The sequence below is a fragment of the Procambarus clarkii genome, chromosome 60 (genome assembly GCF_040958095.1).
Source record: "Procambarus clarkii isolate CNS0578487 chromosome 60, FALCON_Pclarkii_2.0, whole genome shotgun sequence".
NCBI lineage: Eukaryota > Metazoa > Arthropoda > Malacostraca > Decapoda > Cambaridae > Procambarus > Procambarus clarkii.
Window position 1 is genome coordinate 33,244,002 of NC_091209.1, and position 15,118 is coordinate 33,259,119.

Here is a 15,118-nt window from a genome sequence, read left to right on the forward strand (position 1 = left end):
GCTGTCCCAGGAAAGTGGCCAAGTGGCCCAAGGAGGTGGTCAAGGAATGTGGGGCCCACAGCGCCCCTCCCGAGCTGAGAGGGGGGGTGGTGGTGGTAGTGGTGGCCGGCGCGCGGGCCGCCTGGGGTAGCCGGCGCGCGGGCCGAGCCGGGCGAGCCGAGTCTGGCCGAGCCGAGCCATGCAGTGGGTGGCCGGGGTGGCCTGGGGGTGGCCCCCTGGCATACACACGTGGGTGAGGAATCACCAACAACTCCAGCAAACCAGAGCCTGCCTTGCTCTGCACTGGGGTGACAATGGCCGGCGGCGTCCCCACACTGACGCCGCCTGGCGGAATTCAAAGTCCCACAGGGGCCTGTAATCTCACCACAATTACCCTACCCTGAATCCACCAATAGTCAATAGTTCTACATTAGACAGGATATTCAAACCACCTGTTACACCATGAGGCTCTGCCAGCTGCCTCATGGGTGCCCACTGTCTCTGAGGCTATTTTACTGGTCCTTCCGTACCTCGTTGGCCCTCGAATTTCACGAAAATTGGGCCTAGACACAACCTGGGATGGCGGGAGTGCCATCCCTGCTAGACAACACGGCAACGTCCGCGATTAACGGGGGTGGAGGGGGAAAACTCCCCCCTCCACCCAGACACGTACTCGTCCACCTGCTTCCCTGCTCAGACTCCCGATTTCCTGGGCTAAGGAAACTCAAAATGCCCATATCTCCCCCCCTTCCTTGTCTTGACCAATCAGCACGGAGCCGGCACACTACCAAGATGCTGCTTCCAACCATTGCTCTTTGAGCCAAAACTCGGCTTGGAGCACACATGCCTACTCCAATCACATGCCTCCGTCATCCCGTGATGTCACAAGGAGGGGGAGGCCTAAAGACAATGGCGTACTGTCTCACATGGTGGGGGGGGGGGGGTAACGTTCACCCCACTCTCCCCCCACCTCTAACGGTTTTAGTCAAGTACCTCACATACCACTTCTCACCTCCTCATCCTATTTCACAGAAACAGGAAAATTTCTGTAATTCTCTCTACAGAGCAATCACAGACCTCTAACCAGTCCCAACCGATAGTCCTTAACATAAGCTTTCATTCAACACCCCACAAGTATATGTTAGTTTGAAAGCTTCAGTTTCTAGAGCGACTAGCCTAATCTAGAAACTAGGAAAACTAGCTGAGGGAATCTAGATTCCCTCACAGATGATAATAATAATAATAATAATCATAATATTAATATAATAATAATAATTAATAACAGTAATGACGGGAGACATCTCCCGTCACGCAGGGTGCAGTCGCACCTCCACAGATCTCCAGTATAAGCTGTTGATACTTGTGATGGCTCAAAAGGGCCACCACTTACGGGCTATTCATGCCCGTACCACCTTTTGGGTGGCTTAGTCTTCATCAATCAATCTTCAATAATAATAATAATTTATTTACAAGAATGTACAATAGGCTAGTGAGACTACATAAGATTGGAATGTGTGCATTCTTGCAAAGCCACTAACACGCATTGCGTTTCAGGCAGGTCCTAAATCTAGCATATCAAGTAAGAGGAAAAGGTACATTGTTGTAAGGATTTTTATATCGCTAAATAACAATTCAAATCAATTTCTTTAATATGCACCCCCATACCCATCCTAGGGTGGTGGTGTAAGGGACTACACAGGCACATAATCGGTTCAGGAACTGAACCCTCTAGTTCGTGTAGCGAAGCAAAAAAAAATACTGACGCTTGTTACACAATTAATAATGTTTTATATACATGTACACATACTCATATATTCATGTACATATATATATACATATACATTTATACATATACATACATATTTAATCACCTACACAAATACACACATCAATAATCTTTTGTATCACAAGTGATTCAACAAGAGGCTCACAACAGTCACTATACAAGTTGACGGAGGTGATTACACTTATAAAGATATAAATATGATTAGTAATAACATAAACTTAGCAAAATTACCATAATTACACTAGAATAAAATAATAATAGAAATACAATAATTATAGTAGAATAATAAAACTTAGGAGCAATCACAAAAAAAATCTTTAGCAAAATAACTATAACACAAATATGAAAATACATGTATAATAGGGACAAGTAAAATAAAAATAAAAGTAAATGTAATTAGACAAGAAGGATACATATGACAAATAAAAAATAAAGATTCAATAATGTTTGACAAGATTAAAGTTCTATATTGAAATAGACAAGATTAATATTTTATATATAATAACTATATTGCTGCAGTTATCAATAAATAACTATATCAGATAATTCAAATATAATGGGAGCTAGTTAATAATGAAATAAGAATCAGTGTTATTAGGCAAGTAGGATACAGATGACAAGTAAAATTAAAGATTCAATAAACATTGGAAAGATAAATATCCAATAAGATTATTGAATTGATAAAAAATTACAAATTCAATGTTAATTAATTATTATATTCTTAATATAATATAATTTTAATTATAATTAACTATAATTAGCTTAATTAATATCCTATAATTGAAATAATCATAATAAAAATATGATTTTAATTAATTAATACTAATTATTGATTATTCTTAATTCAATTACCTTTAAACTTATAAATAATAGATATTGTTATGATCCTAAGTAGCTGAAAAACGAGTCTCCCCTTTGAGAATTATTCTATCAGGCCTGACCTGACTAGGAGGTCAAAGACATACAGACATGAAGATTCATATGTAAAATAATTGGGTAAATTTGACAGACAGTTTAAAAGTATGGGCAGTGAATAACAAAAAAAGTAAATGACTTGACATGAGATGTGGAGAGTTTGCTAGGAGTGTGAGGCTCGCTTCAGGAGGGCTTTGAACCCCTCTTGAGCACCAGACATCGTGAAGGGAAGCCGCACTACATTTTTGCTCCTGCTAGAGAGGAACCCCTAGTTGATATACCTTCAAGAGGAAGGAAGTGTGCAGAAGTTTCAGCTTTGGAATCGAGATGGGAACGTTGTGGTCTCAAGTCCTGGACGGTAGGATGAGTTGTGAAGCCGCCCAGAGACATTTTCGAGGGCGTGTGTGTGTGCCCTGGTCGGGCCTCATCAAGAAGCGCCCTGCAGGAGACCTTATTGTGGTAAGCCGAAATTTAACTAGTTTACAGTGATTGCCTGTAGTTGATCGTGTGCCCAGCGATCGTAGCAAGTGTCTGTTGATATGTTAGGCATGTTTTGATAAGGCAGAAAGCCTAAATAAGAGGACAGAGGTGAGAAAGACAGCTGGAGGGATGAGCAGCATGTCCTCTCCCATCGACTGCCTGGAGCCAACTGACCGGCTGGCAGGGGAGGACAGCTCCCAGAGTGAGGAGCCGCCTGCCGGCAAGGCAGAAAATGGACCAGCCCAAACGTGGGGGAGTCACCTCACAGCATGTAGAAAGCAGGGAGATGTCAAGTGAAACATTAATTGTATGGTTTATTTTGTTTATGTGTTTACTGAGGAACATTCTTTATTGGCATGTAAATGGATTGCAGGTTTGTCTAGGGAAAGAGTTGCTGAGAGAACTTCGAGGCCAGTAGAGAAGGAGTCAGTGGATGGAATTCCAAGGCTATTGAAGAAATACTGAGGTCAGTGGAAGAGCAGTCCCTTAGTGAGGAGTTGGACCTCAAGCTGTGAGAGGAGAAGCAGTGGAGTAGAGTTTACATGCTTTTGTGATAACAGTGGTGAAGCACCATTATTGATCAAGGAAGACTTCATGGTGTAGCAGCCTGGGAGAGCTGCGGAGGATCCTGGTAGATAAACCCGGAAGAACCTGAAGATATCAGGGTAGTGAACTTCCAGATGTGGAAGGGAAGTTCTAATTGATTACTTGTAAGGAGTTGGTAGTGTTTGGTTGTCATTAGCGTGTAAGGCGCACCAATCACTCGCATGAAAGGCAAGTGATTGGTTACCATTTTTGTGCCAAGGAGGACTTATGCTGAAGTAAGGGATTAACTACAATTCTTGTGCCAAGGAATATATATAGTGTAGTATAGAGTTACAACCGTAGGTTGGATTACCTTCAAAGACATACATATGTGTTCTAGAACTGATAGGGTGTTTGATTGAACATTGCTGTATATCAAGGACTATTTATGCTGATATTTATGTTATTATAGCCATAGGCTGAATTGCCTTCAAATATTTATATGTTCCAGAGTTGGTAGTGCCATATCATATTGTACTGCATGATTTACCCATTTAGTGAGGCTGATAGTGCAACATTGTGTTATAAGACTTTACCTGCTTGATGAGGTTGGTAGTATTAGGTGGTGAGTCAGGAGTTAGGATACCACTTGATGAGCAGATGATAGAGTCCTGATGGTATTGGAGTGCAACCTGACTACAATAGTATAGAGTGTTGGAGTCATATCATTATACATGTATATGTATTGTGCATGTGCCTTGTCCAGTAAATGTATTCAAATTTGCCAGTGTTTGCCTTTGTTTTAGAGAGGCTTCCCAGAAATTAGGAGAGAGAGAGAGAGAGAAAGAACCAAGAACCATAGCTGTGGACAGGGTAGTATGGAGTAATATCAGAAAAATGGGATTAAGGAGGTCATACCAAATAAGGAGAGAGGGAGGAGTCACGGTGGCTCGAGTGGATGTGTGCACGTGACAATGAGGCTGGTGTTGGAGCCACATCCCCTAAACGTGTGATGTTGAACCCCTCTCCAAGTGCCAGCAGCGCCCAGGGTGATCTCCTGGTAAAAGTAGCACTCTCTGGTTTTTTGGGTTGGTTTGTCCATAAAGAAGGACCAACATCAACAACACCATAATAATAATTGGGGGCCTGTCCAGGAGAGTGAACTGACACGCCCACACCCTGTCCAAGAATGGATTGGTACACCCCTTGTTGAAACAGATAAACTGTGTGACCGCAGGTGTATATTCTCTCTTTTGGAAAGACTCACAGGACATGATGGATAAGGTGCAAGCATTTGTGGAGTCAGGCAAGCCTGAGGACTTGGAAGGTTGCACCAGGGATCAATTAAAACCAAAATCAGAAAAATGTGGCATCAGGCTGAAAGTAACTAAAGTAGCTGGAATGAAGGATGAGATCCTGAGGCAGTTAAGAGCCAAGAGTGAAGCGGCAGAACAAGGAGTCCAGAAAGGAGCTGAAAGTGAAAAGGAGTATGATGGGCAGGATGAAGTGAGATCCCAGGGATTAAGTAGGAGCAGCAAGAGTAGCCGCAGTAGCAGGAGTAGCCGGAATAGGAGCTTGAAGAGATTTCAGCTAGAACTCTAGATGCAGCGTGAGGACAAGGAGAGACAGTTCCAACTGGAAAAATTGAAGTTAGAACTTCAGATGAAAAAGGAAGTGGAGAAAGAGAAAACCAGAATAAGGGAACTAGAGTTGGAACAAGAAAAAGAGAAAGAGAAAACCAGAATAAGAGAACTGGAGTTGGAACAGGAGAAAGAGAAAGAAAAAGAGAAAACAAAACAAATGCAGATAGAAGCAAATAGGACTCTGGCTGAGCGAAGGATTGAACATGGGTTGCCAGAGAGCACCACCCAGGTATCATACCCACCAGATAATAGGGTTAGGGAAAAGGACATTCTTCTGTGCCCGAAGAGGCAGAGAGCTTCTTCGAGCATTTTGAAAAGTAGCCAATATTAAGGAGTGCCCACAGGAAGACTGGGCCCAACTGGTGCAGTTAAGATTGACCGGTGCAGCCAGGGAGGCATACACACAGTTGTCACTGGAAGAATGCCAGGATTATGCCACAGTAAAGAGCAGCATACTGTGTTCATTTCAGTTGACCCTAGAAGCTTATAGCAAGCGCTTCAGAGAGATGGAGAAGGTTGGAGCATGTATGTTTGCTGAGACAGCAAGGGATCTGGAAAGGAGATTCCAGAAGTGGATTGAGGCTGCCGGAGTTGGATTGTATGCTGACTTAAAGCAATTGAGGGTCATGGAAAAGTTCTTAGAAATGATGCATCATGAGACAAAGTTCAAGATCCAAGAGGCAGGGGTAAAGGAGGTGAGAGATGCTGCAGATAGGGCGGATATGATTACAGAAGCATACAAGAGCTTGAGGGAGAACAGAGTGAGAAGCGAGGTGAGACGCAGCAATGGCAGACCCAGTGGAGTCTGGGGAGGAAGAAGTTTTGGGGGACAGACATGCAGAGCAGCTAATTTTAAGCCCAGGAAGGAAAATTGCTAAGTCTGCCTGCTGGAGGTATGCAGGAAAATAATAATGTGCAGAGAAGACAAGAGTCCAGTGATGCTCCACAGAGTACGAGTAGAGCGTCTGGCCAGAGAAACTCCAATACGAGTGGGCAGAGTCAGAGCCACTCGGGGGCATATAGAAGAGATTTCTCCCAATTGAGGTGCTACAAATGCAACAGATTGGGTCACATGATGTGAGATTGCCGGCAGGGCAAGAGAGTCGTGACCCTGACCATGTGTGATCCATGGAAGAAGTACGTTGATTTACAAGAAGACAAACCACAGAAGGTGGATTTGATGAATGAGCGGTATAGGCCGTTCATCAGAAAAGGTTGGGTCAGCACAGAGGGTCAACCCGAGGTGGAGGTTAGTATTCTCAGGGATACTGGAGCCAATCAGAGTTTGATTCTGAGAGGCCTAATTGGAAACAATCGACTGTTAACTGGCATTAGGAGGATAAAGGCACATGGGTTGTTGTCTAGGAGTGACATGCCTGTGTGTGCTGTCCAGTTAAAGTCAGATTATTTGTCGGCGGAGGTGATGTTGGGAGTGTGCCCCAACGTACCTGTTCCAGGAGTCCAAGTGATCCTGGGGAATGATTTATGTGGTTCCAAGGTGTTGCCAGAGCTGATAGTAAAAGCTGTGCCGGAGGAGTACCAGAAGGACCGCGGTACGAGTGGAACACCGGACAAGGTAGATCTAGCCAGCATCCTTGAAGATGAGGCAGAGGACAGTCAAGTCATCGTATACTCAGCCTGTGTAGTGACAGAGTTGGATGTAGCTGCCGAGGAAGACATTGGAGATGATGTGGCAGTGTCGACTCCACTAAGGGAGGAGGTCAACGTGGACATGTCTGGGCTGTTCGGTGAAGGTCCAGCTCAGAAGAATGAGGATTCGAGGAGACAGGAAGTGAAGATGACCCTACCTGAAAGGTTCAGCGTGAACCAAGCAGACCTGATTAGGGCACAGAAAGAGGAGCTTATAGATCTAATCAGGGAGGCGAAAGGGGGAAACTCATATCCGGAGTCCCCCGTGTATTACTACTTAGACGATGATGTACTAATGAGGAAGTGGCGACCGGACAAAGCCGGCGCAGATAAGGTATGGTTAGAGAAGCACCAAGTGTTAGTGCCGAAGGAGTTCAGGGTAGCAGTTCTAGAACTAGCCTACTCCGTATATATGGCAGGGCACTTAGGGGTGAAGAAGACCTTAAATAAGGTGCAGGAGCACTTCTATTGGCCGAACGTGTGGAAGGATGTAAAGAGGTATTGTAGGACATGTTTGGCATGCCAACATGCGGGTAAGCCGGCTCCGGCTATACCGAAGGCACCTTTAAAGCCCATACCGGCATTTGGTGAGCCTTTCGAAAGGGTCTTGATAGACTGTGTAGGTCCATTGCCAAGGACCAGAAAAGGCCACGAGTATTTACTAACCATAATGTGCACAGCCACCCGTTTTCCCGAAGTGATCTCCCTGAGAAGAGTGACGTCACGAGCCATTCTGGATAGACTACAGAACTACATTGCGTGGGTAGGCATGCCAAAAGTTATCCAGACGGACCAGGGAAGCGTCTTCCAGTCGAAGTTGTTTAGAGAAACTGTGAAAGCATGGAGGGTAGAGCAAGTGCGCTCATCACCGTATCACCCTCAGTCGCAAGGAGCGTTAGAGCGTTTCCATGGAACGCTGAAGAGTTTGTTGAGAATATACTGCACTGAAGAAGGGAGTAAGTGGGACGAGGCATTACCATCCGTGTTGTTCACCATCAGGGATGTGGTAGTAGAATCGCTCAGATTCACCCCATTCCAGCTGGGTTACAGACACTCAGTGAGGAGTCCAGTGGGTGCACTGAAAGAGCAGCTCACCAAGGATAGGCCTAAGGTGGATGTGGGACAATTTGTAAAGACTTTTAGAGAGCGACTCTCAAGGGCCAGAGATTTGGCCAAGGAAAATTTGAGAACGTCCCAGGCAGAGATGGTGAGATATCATGACAGGAAGGCAAAGGACTGGAGATTTCAGGAAGGAGATCAGGTGTTAATCCTCCTGCCGGTGAAGGGAAGTATATACGAGTCGAGATTTTGCGGACCATATACCATCCAGAAGGCGCTAGGGGATGTGAATTACGTAATACATATGCCAGATCGTCCAAGGAAGTAACAGGTTTGCCATGTGAACATGATAAAGAAGTACTATGATAGAGATAAGAATCCAGGCGAAGAAAAACAGATAGGAGCCCCGTCGCAGACGACTCTGCTTTGTGTGGGAGACGGCAGAGGAATAGAGGAGGAGAACGGCAAGTTAGAGAGGGCCGATGGTGCGAAGATATCGAATATGGAAAGCCTGGCCAAGATAGGTGAGCATCTGGGTCATTTGGAGGATGACCAATGCCAGGAACTGGTGGAGATCCTCCAGAGGAATAAGTCGTTATTCACGGACGTGCCCAGAAGACACCGCGGAACGGTGCACGAAGTAAATATAGGGAGTGCTGACCCCATCAAGCAGCACCCTTACAGAGTTAACCCAGAGAAAGCAGCAGCGATGAGGGCAGAGGTAAAGTATTTGCTAGATAACGACTTGGCAGAGGTTAGTGATAGCGACTGGAGTTTGCCGTGCCTCCTTGTGAAGAAAAGTTATGGCACGTACCAGTTCTGCGAAAATTTCTTCACCATAGCCCGCTCCAATGACGAGTTTGCTATCAAAGAACAAGAAGTGGGAGTGGAATGGAACAGCGCAAGAAGCATTTGAAAAGACCAAAAGACTGTTGACCGAGGTGCCTGTACTAGTGTCGCCCAATTTTGGAGCGCCGTTTAAGTTATTTATAGATGCCAGTGATATAGGGGCTGGAGCTGTAATGTCGCAGCAGAGTGATGGAATTTATCGCCCTGTGTCTTTCTTCTCGAAGAAGTTCGTTGAGCACCAGATGTCGTACAATACGGTCGAGAAGGAGACTCTGGCCCTGGTGATGGCATTGAAACATTTTGGAGTGTATGTAAGTGGGGCAGGACATCCAGTGACGGTGTATACAGACCATAATTCCCTAGTTTTCCTGAGAAAAATAAAGCATGCGAACCAAAGGTTAACCAGGTGGTTTTTATTGCTCCAAGAGTATGACCTGGTGATAAAGCACATAAGAGGGCGAGACAATGTAGTGGCTGATGCGTTATCCCGAGCCTAGCCACTGGAACAATTCTCAAAAAACAAGGGGGAGGGAGTGTTATGATCCCAAGTAGCTGAAAAACGAGTCTCCCCTTTGAGAATTATTCTATCAGGCCTGACCTGACTAGGAGGTCAAAGACATACAGACATGAAGATTCATATGTAAAATAATTGGGTAAATTTGACAGACAGTTTAAGAGTATGGGCAGTGAATAACAAAATAAGTAAATGACTTGACATGAGATGTGGAGAGTTTGCTAGGAGTGTGAGGCTCGCTTCTGTAGGGCTTTGACCCCAACTTGAGCACCAGATATTGTGAAGGGAAGCCGCACTCCGTGTTTGCTCCTGTTAGAGAGGAACCCCTAGTTGATATACCTTCAAGAGGAAGGAAGTGTGCAGACGTTTCAGCTGTGGAACCGAGCTGGGAACGTTCTGGTCTCAAGTCCTGGACGGCAGAACGAGTTGTGAAGCCGCCCAGAGACATTTTGGGGGGCAGCAGTGTGTGCGCCCTGGTCGGGCGTCATCGAAGAGCACCCTGCAGGAAACCTTATTGTGGTAAGCCCAAATTTAACTAGTTTACAGTGATTGCCTATAGTTGATCGTGTGCCCAGCGATCGTAGCAAGTGTCTGTTGATATGTTAGGCATGTTTTGATAAGGCAGAAAGCCTAAATAAGAGGACAGAGGTGAGAAAGACAGCTGGAGGGATGAGCAGCATGTCCTCTCCCATCGACTGCCTGGCGGAGGACAGCTCCCAGAGTGAGGAGCCGCCTGCCGGCAAGGCAGAAAGTGGACTAGCCTAAACGTGGGGGAGTCACCTCACAGCATGTAGAAAGCAGGGAGATGTCAAATGAAACCTTAATTGTGTGGTTTATTTTGTTTATGTGTTTACTGAGGAACATTCTTTATTGGCATGTAAATGGATTGCAGGTTTGTCTGGGGAAAGAGTTGCTGAGAGAACTTCGAGGCCAGTAGAGGAGGAGTCAGTGGATGGAATTCCAAGGCTATTGAAGAAATACTGAGCTCTGTGGAAGAGCAGTCCCTTAGTGAGGAGTTGGACCTCAAGCTGTGAGAGGAGAAGCAGTGGAGTAGAGTTTACATGCTTTTATGATAACAGTGGTGAAGCACCATTATTGATCAAGAAAGACTTCGTGGTGTAGCAGCCAGGAGAGCTGTGGAGGACCCTGGTAGAAGTGGTCAAGCATCTTTGTTGTTCAAGGAAAACTTCATGGTGTAGCAGCCTGGGAGAGCTGCGGAGGATACTGATAGATAAACCCGGAAGAACCTGAAGATATCAGGGTAGTGAACTTCCAGATGTGGAAAGGAAGTTCTAATTGATTACTTGTAGGGAGTTGATAGAGTGTTTGATTGTCATTAGCGTGTAAGACGCAGTGAAAGGTGAGTGATTGGTTACCATTTTTGTGCCGAGGAGGACTTATGCTGAAGTAAGGGATTGACGACCATTCTTGTGCCAAGGAATATTTATACTGAAGTAGAGAGTTACAACCGTAGGTTGGATTACCTGCAAAGACATACATATGTGTTCTAGAACTGATAGGGTGTTTGATTGAACATTGTTGTTTATCAAGGAATATTTATGTTGATATTTATGTTATTATAGCCATAGGCTGAATTGCCTGCAAATATTTATATTTTCCAGAGTTGGTAGTGCCATATCATATTGTACTGCATGATTTACTCATTTAGTGAGGCTGATAGTGCAACATTGTGTTATAAGACTTTACCTGCTTGATGAGGTTGGTAGTATTAGGCGGTGAGTCAGGAGTTAGGATACCACTTGATGAGCAGATGATAGAGTCCTGATGGTATTGGAGTGCAACCTGACTACAATAGTATAGAGTGTTGGAGTCATATCATTATATGTTGTTACGGTGCCCTCTCCTATCTCTTTCGTTTGCCTGCTTTAAGAGTCATATAAAATCTCCCTACTGATTCTCTGAGGTTCAGGGAGTCTATTGATATATGTGGTGACCAGACCGGCTGCCAGTTAAGGGAGGAAGTTACATTATAAGTTGTAAGTAAGGGGAAATTGGCGCCCTGATATAAAATGAAAGATTATCCCCTAATGCAGATATGACGTTTTGGAAGGGATACTAGCCGATCGCGGATAAGCCGACTTAGGTCGCGGGCGACCAATCAGGGCCCGCCGTGACGTCACCGAGTGCCCCGGGCGGCGCCAACGTCAGAGTTGACCTGGCCTTGGAAGCGAGAGGACGCACCTCGGTCAGCTCTCAAGGATTAGAGGCTCTACAAGCCTTTCTTAGTGGATTAGTGCAGGCTATCGCAGCCCATCGGATATATTGGAGACCCCGTGCTTCTGGGAAGCATAAAGGAACCAAGTTTATTGAGCCACAGAGGGCCAAACTTGGAAAATATTCGGCGACGACACTAGGCGGCGACGCTGGACGTTGGGGGCCTGAAAAGGTGTGGTGGGCAAGCCTAGCTGTGACCAGGTCACATCCACTGAGGGTTTTGGAAGGACGACACCGTGCCTAGGACAAGGAGCAACGCCTTGTGGAAGGGGCGAGTGTTGGAAAATAGTGATTGACTCAGTGCCCATCGATGAACCAGGATTCGGGTAGCTGAATCTCAGGGATTGGAACGGCGACGACGCGAAGGCTCCACGACACCTGAGGACCTGTGGAACGTTCCTGGACCGTCAAGGATCGACTCAGGAAGCGTGGGAACCTCACACCATCGAGGGACAGGCGTCGTGAGCCAGGAATGTAAGGTAGATAGATCATTTTCCCTCCCATTACCCCTTGTGTGAGTAGGCTAGTTAGGCCACAATAGTTACTTATGTATGTGGCAACAGGACATTAATACTTTAGTAGTAGAATAGGCTGCAAGGCAGCTTGTGTCCAGGACTGTCAGAGGGGACAGTGTGTATGGATGGCAGGACAGTGAAGAAGAGGCGCCGACGTGGTGAAGAGGCCCTCCTGTGAGAGAGTGTGGGACTCCTGTCTTTCTGCCCAGTTGAAGGAGTGTTGGAGGTCGTGGAAGAAAAGGCTGACGATCTCCAGACTTATTATCCTTATTGTTGTATTCATGTATTATTTGTGATTGTATGTGTGATCATGTAATTTGCATCAGTAAATTCACACTTTTATCATTGTGTTTAAGTGTGCCTCCATTTATAATATTTCTCTATGAGCATACACGAAGGTTTTCATAGTACCACCTAGGGAACAGTACGTTCTCTATAGAAGTTCTTATTGCCTGGAGAGTGGTAAAGACAGCACGGACCTATATAAAAGTGTACCCTTAGCCATCCGATCAGTATCAGTGCCTGAATGGTAGCAACTAGTAACGTGGTGGCTAGAGAGAGGTAAAGCCACACAGACCTTCCTGGGAGAGTACCCTGGGCCGACAGTCTAGTAGCAGATCTATGGGAGTAGCAATCTTCTGGCTACAAATAATATATAATACACCCATTGAACTGCATTGCTGGGGTGCAGATATAATAACCCAGCTGGCGACCTTGTTAAGAAGATAGAGAAGACAGGCGGGAAGGGAGTTCCTGCAACCTTTTTGTCTGGCAGGCAAGACTCAGGGAGGTTATGGTTATAAGGTAAGCCTGAGTCTTCCTTCACTCCTCCTCGGGTCTAGGCCGGAAATGTTAACAGCAGTTTCCCCGTGTTTGACTGAAGGGCCTCCAGGGTGAATCAGTGGCACCCCCCCCCCTTTTGTGGTGGAAGCAAAGTCCTGCGGAGGTGGGCATTGTTGGTCCTCTCCTGTGTGACCAATGAGACTCCGGTGAATCCCGGGAGTCGGAGGGGCTAAGTATTCGGCCTTTTGAGCCCCTAGCAGCTGAGTGCTAGCAGAGCCCCGGCCCACCCTCCACGTGACAGAGAACTGGCGACCTCGCCAGGATTCGAACCCCGGTAGCCAAGAACTGGGAACTTCGCCAGGAAGCATGGATCAAGCTACAGTGTGGCCCAAATTATTTCATGACAAGTGTTGCCAGGGTACTAATACAGTGTGGCCAGTGAATTCAGTAGTACTGTTACTCAACCAGCTAAGGGATTGAAACGGTGAAATTAGTGCCTACTAACTTTTCTGTGCTGTCGTGTATGCTCAATGATATAGAGATGGAGGAGGACAAAGTAAGGAAATTTATTGACACAAGGGACGAGAGAATTTTGGAGGAGTGTACCAAGGCCCAGCTCCAACAAGTGCAAACCACTTTGGGATCAGGTTGAGGACGACTAAGGTAATGGAGCGAAGGATAGAGATCATGGCACAGCTCACAGCTCGAGAGGAGGCGACGGGAGAGGAGCCATCTCAAGAGGAGCCGTCCTGAGGAGAGCCGTCGCAAGGTGAACCGTCCCGACTAGAGCCACCCCAAGCGCCTACCAGTGTGGAGGGAATTCACAGTAAACATGGGAGCAGTGGAAGGTCCAGCTGTAGTAAGAGAAGCCTGCAACTGGAAATAATGAAGATGCAACTGGAAGCCCAGCTGCGACGAGAGGAGAGAGAAGCACGGCTGCAGCTGCTGCGAGAGGAACGTGCAGCTGAGCTGCAGCGAGAGGAACGTGCAGCTGAGCTGCAGCGAGAGGAGCGTGAGCGAGAAGCATGGTTGCAGCGAGAGGAACGTGCAGCTGAGCTGCAGCGAGAGGAGCGTGAGCGAGAAGCACGGCTGCAGCGAGAGGAATGTGCAGCTGAGCTGCAGCGAGAGGAGCGTGAGCGAGAAGCTCGGCTGCAGCGGGAAGAAGGAGAGAGACAACTGCAACTGGAGAAGATAAAGGCAAAGAAAGAAGTCGAATTGCGTCGCGTTGAGCGTGGTCTGCCCTCACTACCTGCACGGCGGGATGACCTCAAGGTAAGGGAACGTGACTTACCTACGTTCGAACCACAAGAAGCTGAGTCGTTCTTCGAACACTTTGAACGGATAGCATCTCTGAAGGAGTGGCCGGAAGATGGTTTGGCTGCTCTGGTCCAGGGCAGGTTGACTGGTGAGGCCCGGGAAGCCTACAACATGCTGGACCTAGAGGAGTGTACTAGTTACGACGCGATTAAGAATGCGGTGCTCCACTCATTCCGGCTGACTCCGGAGATGTACCGGAAGCGGTTCAGAGAGTGTACAAGAGCGTCGGGGAAGTCTTACGCCGAGACCGCCAGGGATATGGAACGGAAATTCCTACGATGGTTGAAGGCGGAGGAAGCGGAGTCGGCGGATGATATCAAACGACTGATAGTGATGGAGAAGTTTATGTCGGTGCTCCATCCTGAGTTGCGAGTAAGGGTGAGAGAAGCAGGTATTAAGGACCTGAAGGCTGCAGCGGACTGAGCCGACATGCTGGAGGAGGCACTACATCTCAGGAGGGAGGAGCCACCCAGACACTCGCCTTACCCCAGGTCAGGAGGGAACCTTAGGAGTTCAGGAGAAGCGAGGACGGGTGGGGACTCTCCCAAGAGTAGTGTGCCCTATGAAGTAACCCGGTTCAAGAGCTCAAGGGACGCGGGGAGGAAGCCCCAAGCTGTGAGCAGTGGACCTAGCTCGGGAGCAAGTGCTGCAGTCCCGGACACGACGACAGGGAGTCCAAGGAGGACCCAGGGAACGTCTGCAAGTGGTACTGCCAGGGGGACTGGCGAGTGGCCGCCCAGGGGAGGCAGCCGATGTTTCAACTGTGGTGTGAGAGGACATTATGCCCGCGAGTGTGAGGAGCACCAAAGGAATATAGGACTAATGTTGGAAGAGGAGAGAGTATTTGTTCACACCCCATATTATAATG

The 15,118-nt window shown here is 46.9% G+C and overlaps 1 protein-coding gene across 1 annotated transcript in view; it reads left to right on the forward strand.

Moving 5' to 3' along the window:
* LOC138353948 (phenazine biosynthesis-like domain-containing protein 1) overlaps window positions 1-15,118 on the forward strand; it is a 140,689-nt gene that overhangs the window by 108,461 nt on the left and 17,110 nt on the right. The gene's annotated exons all lie outside the window — the stretch shown is intronic.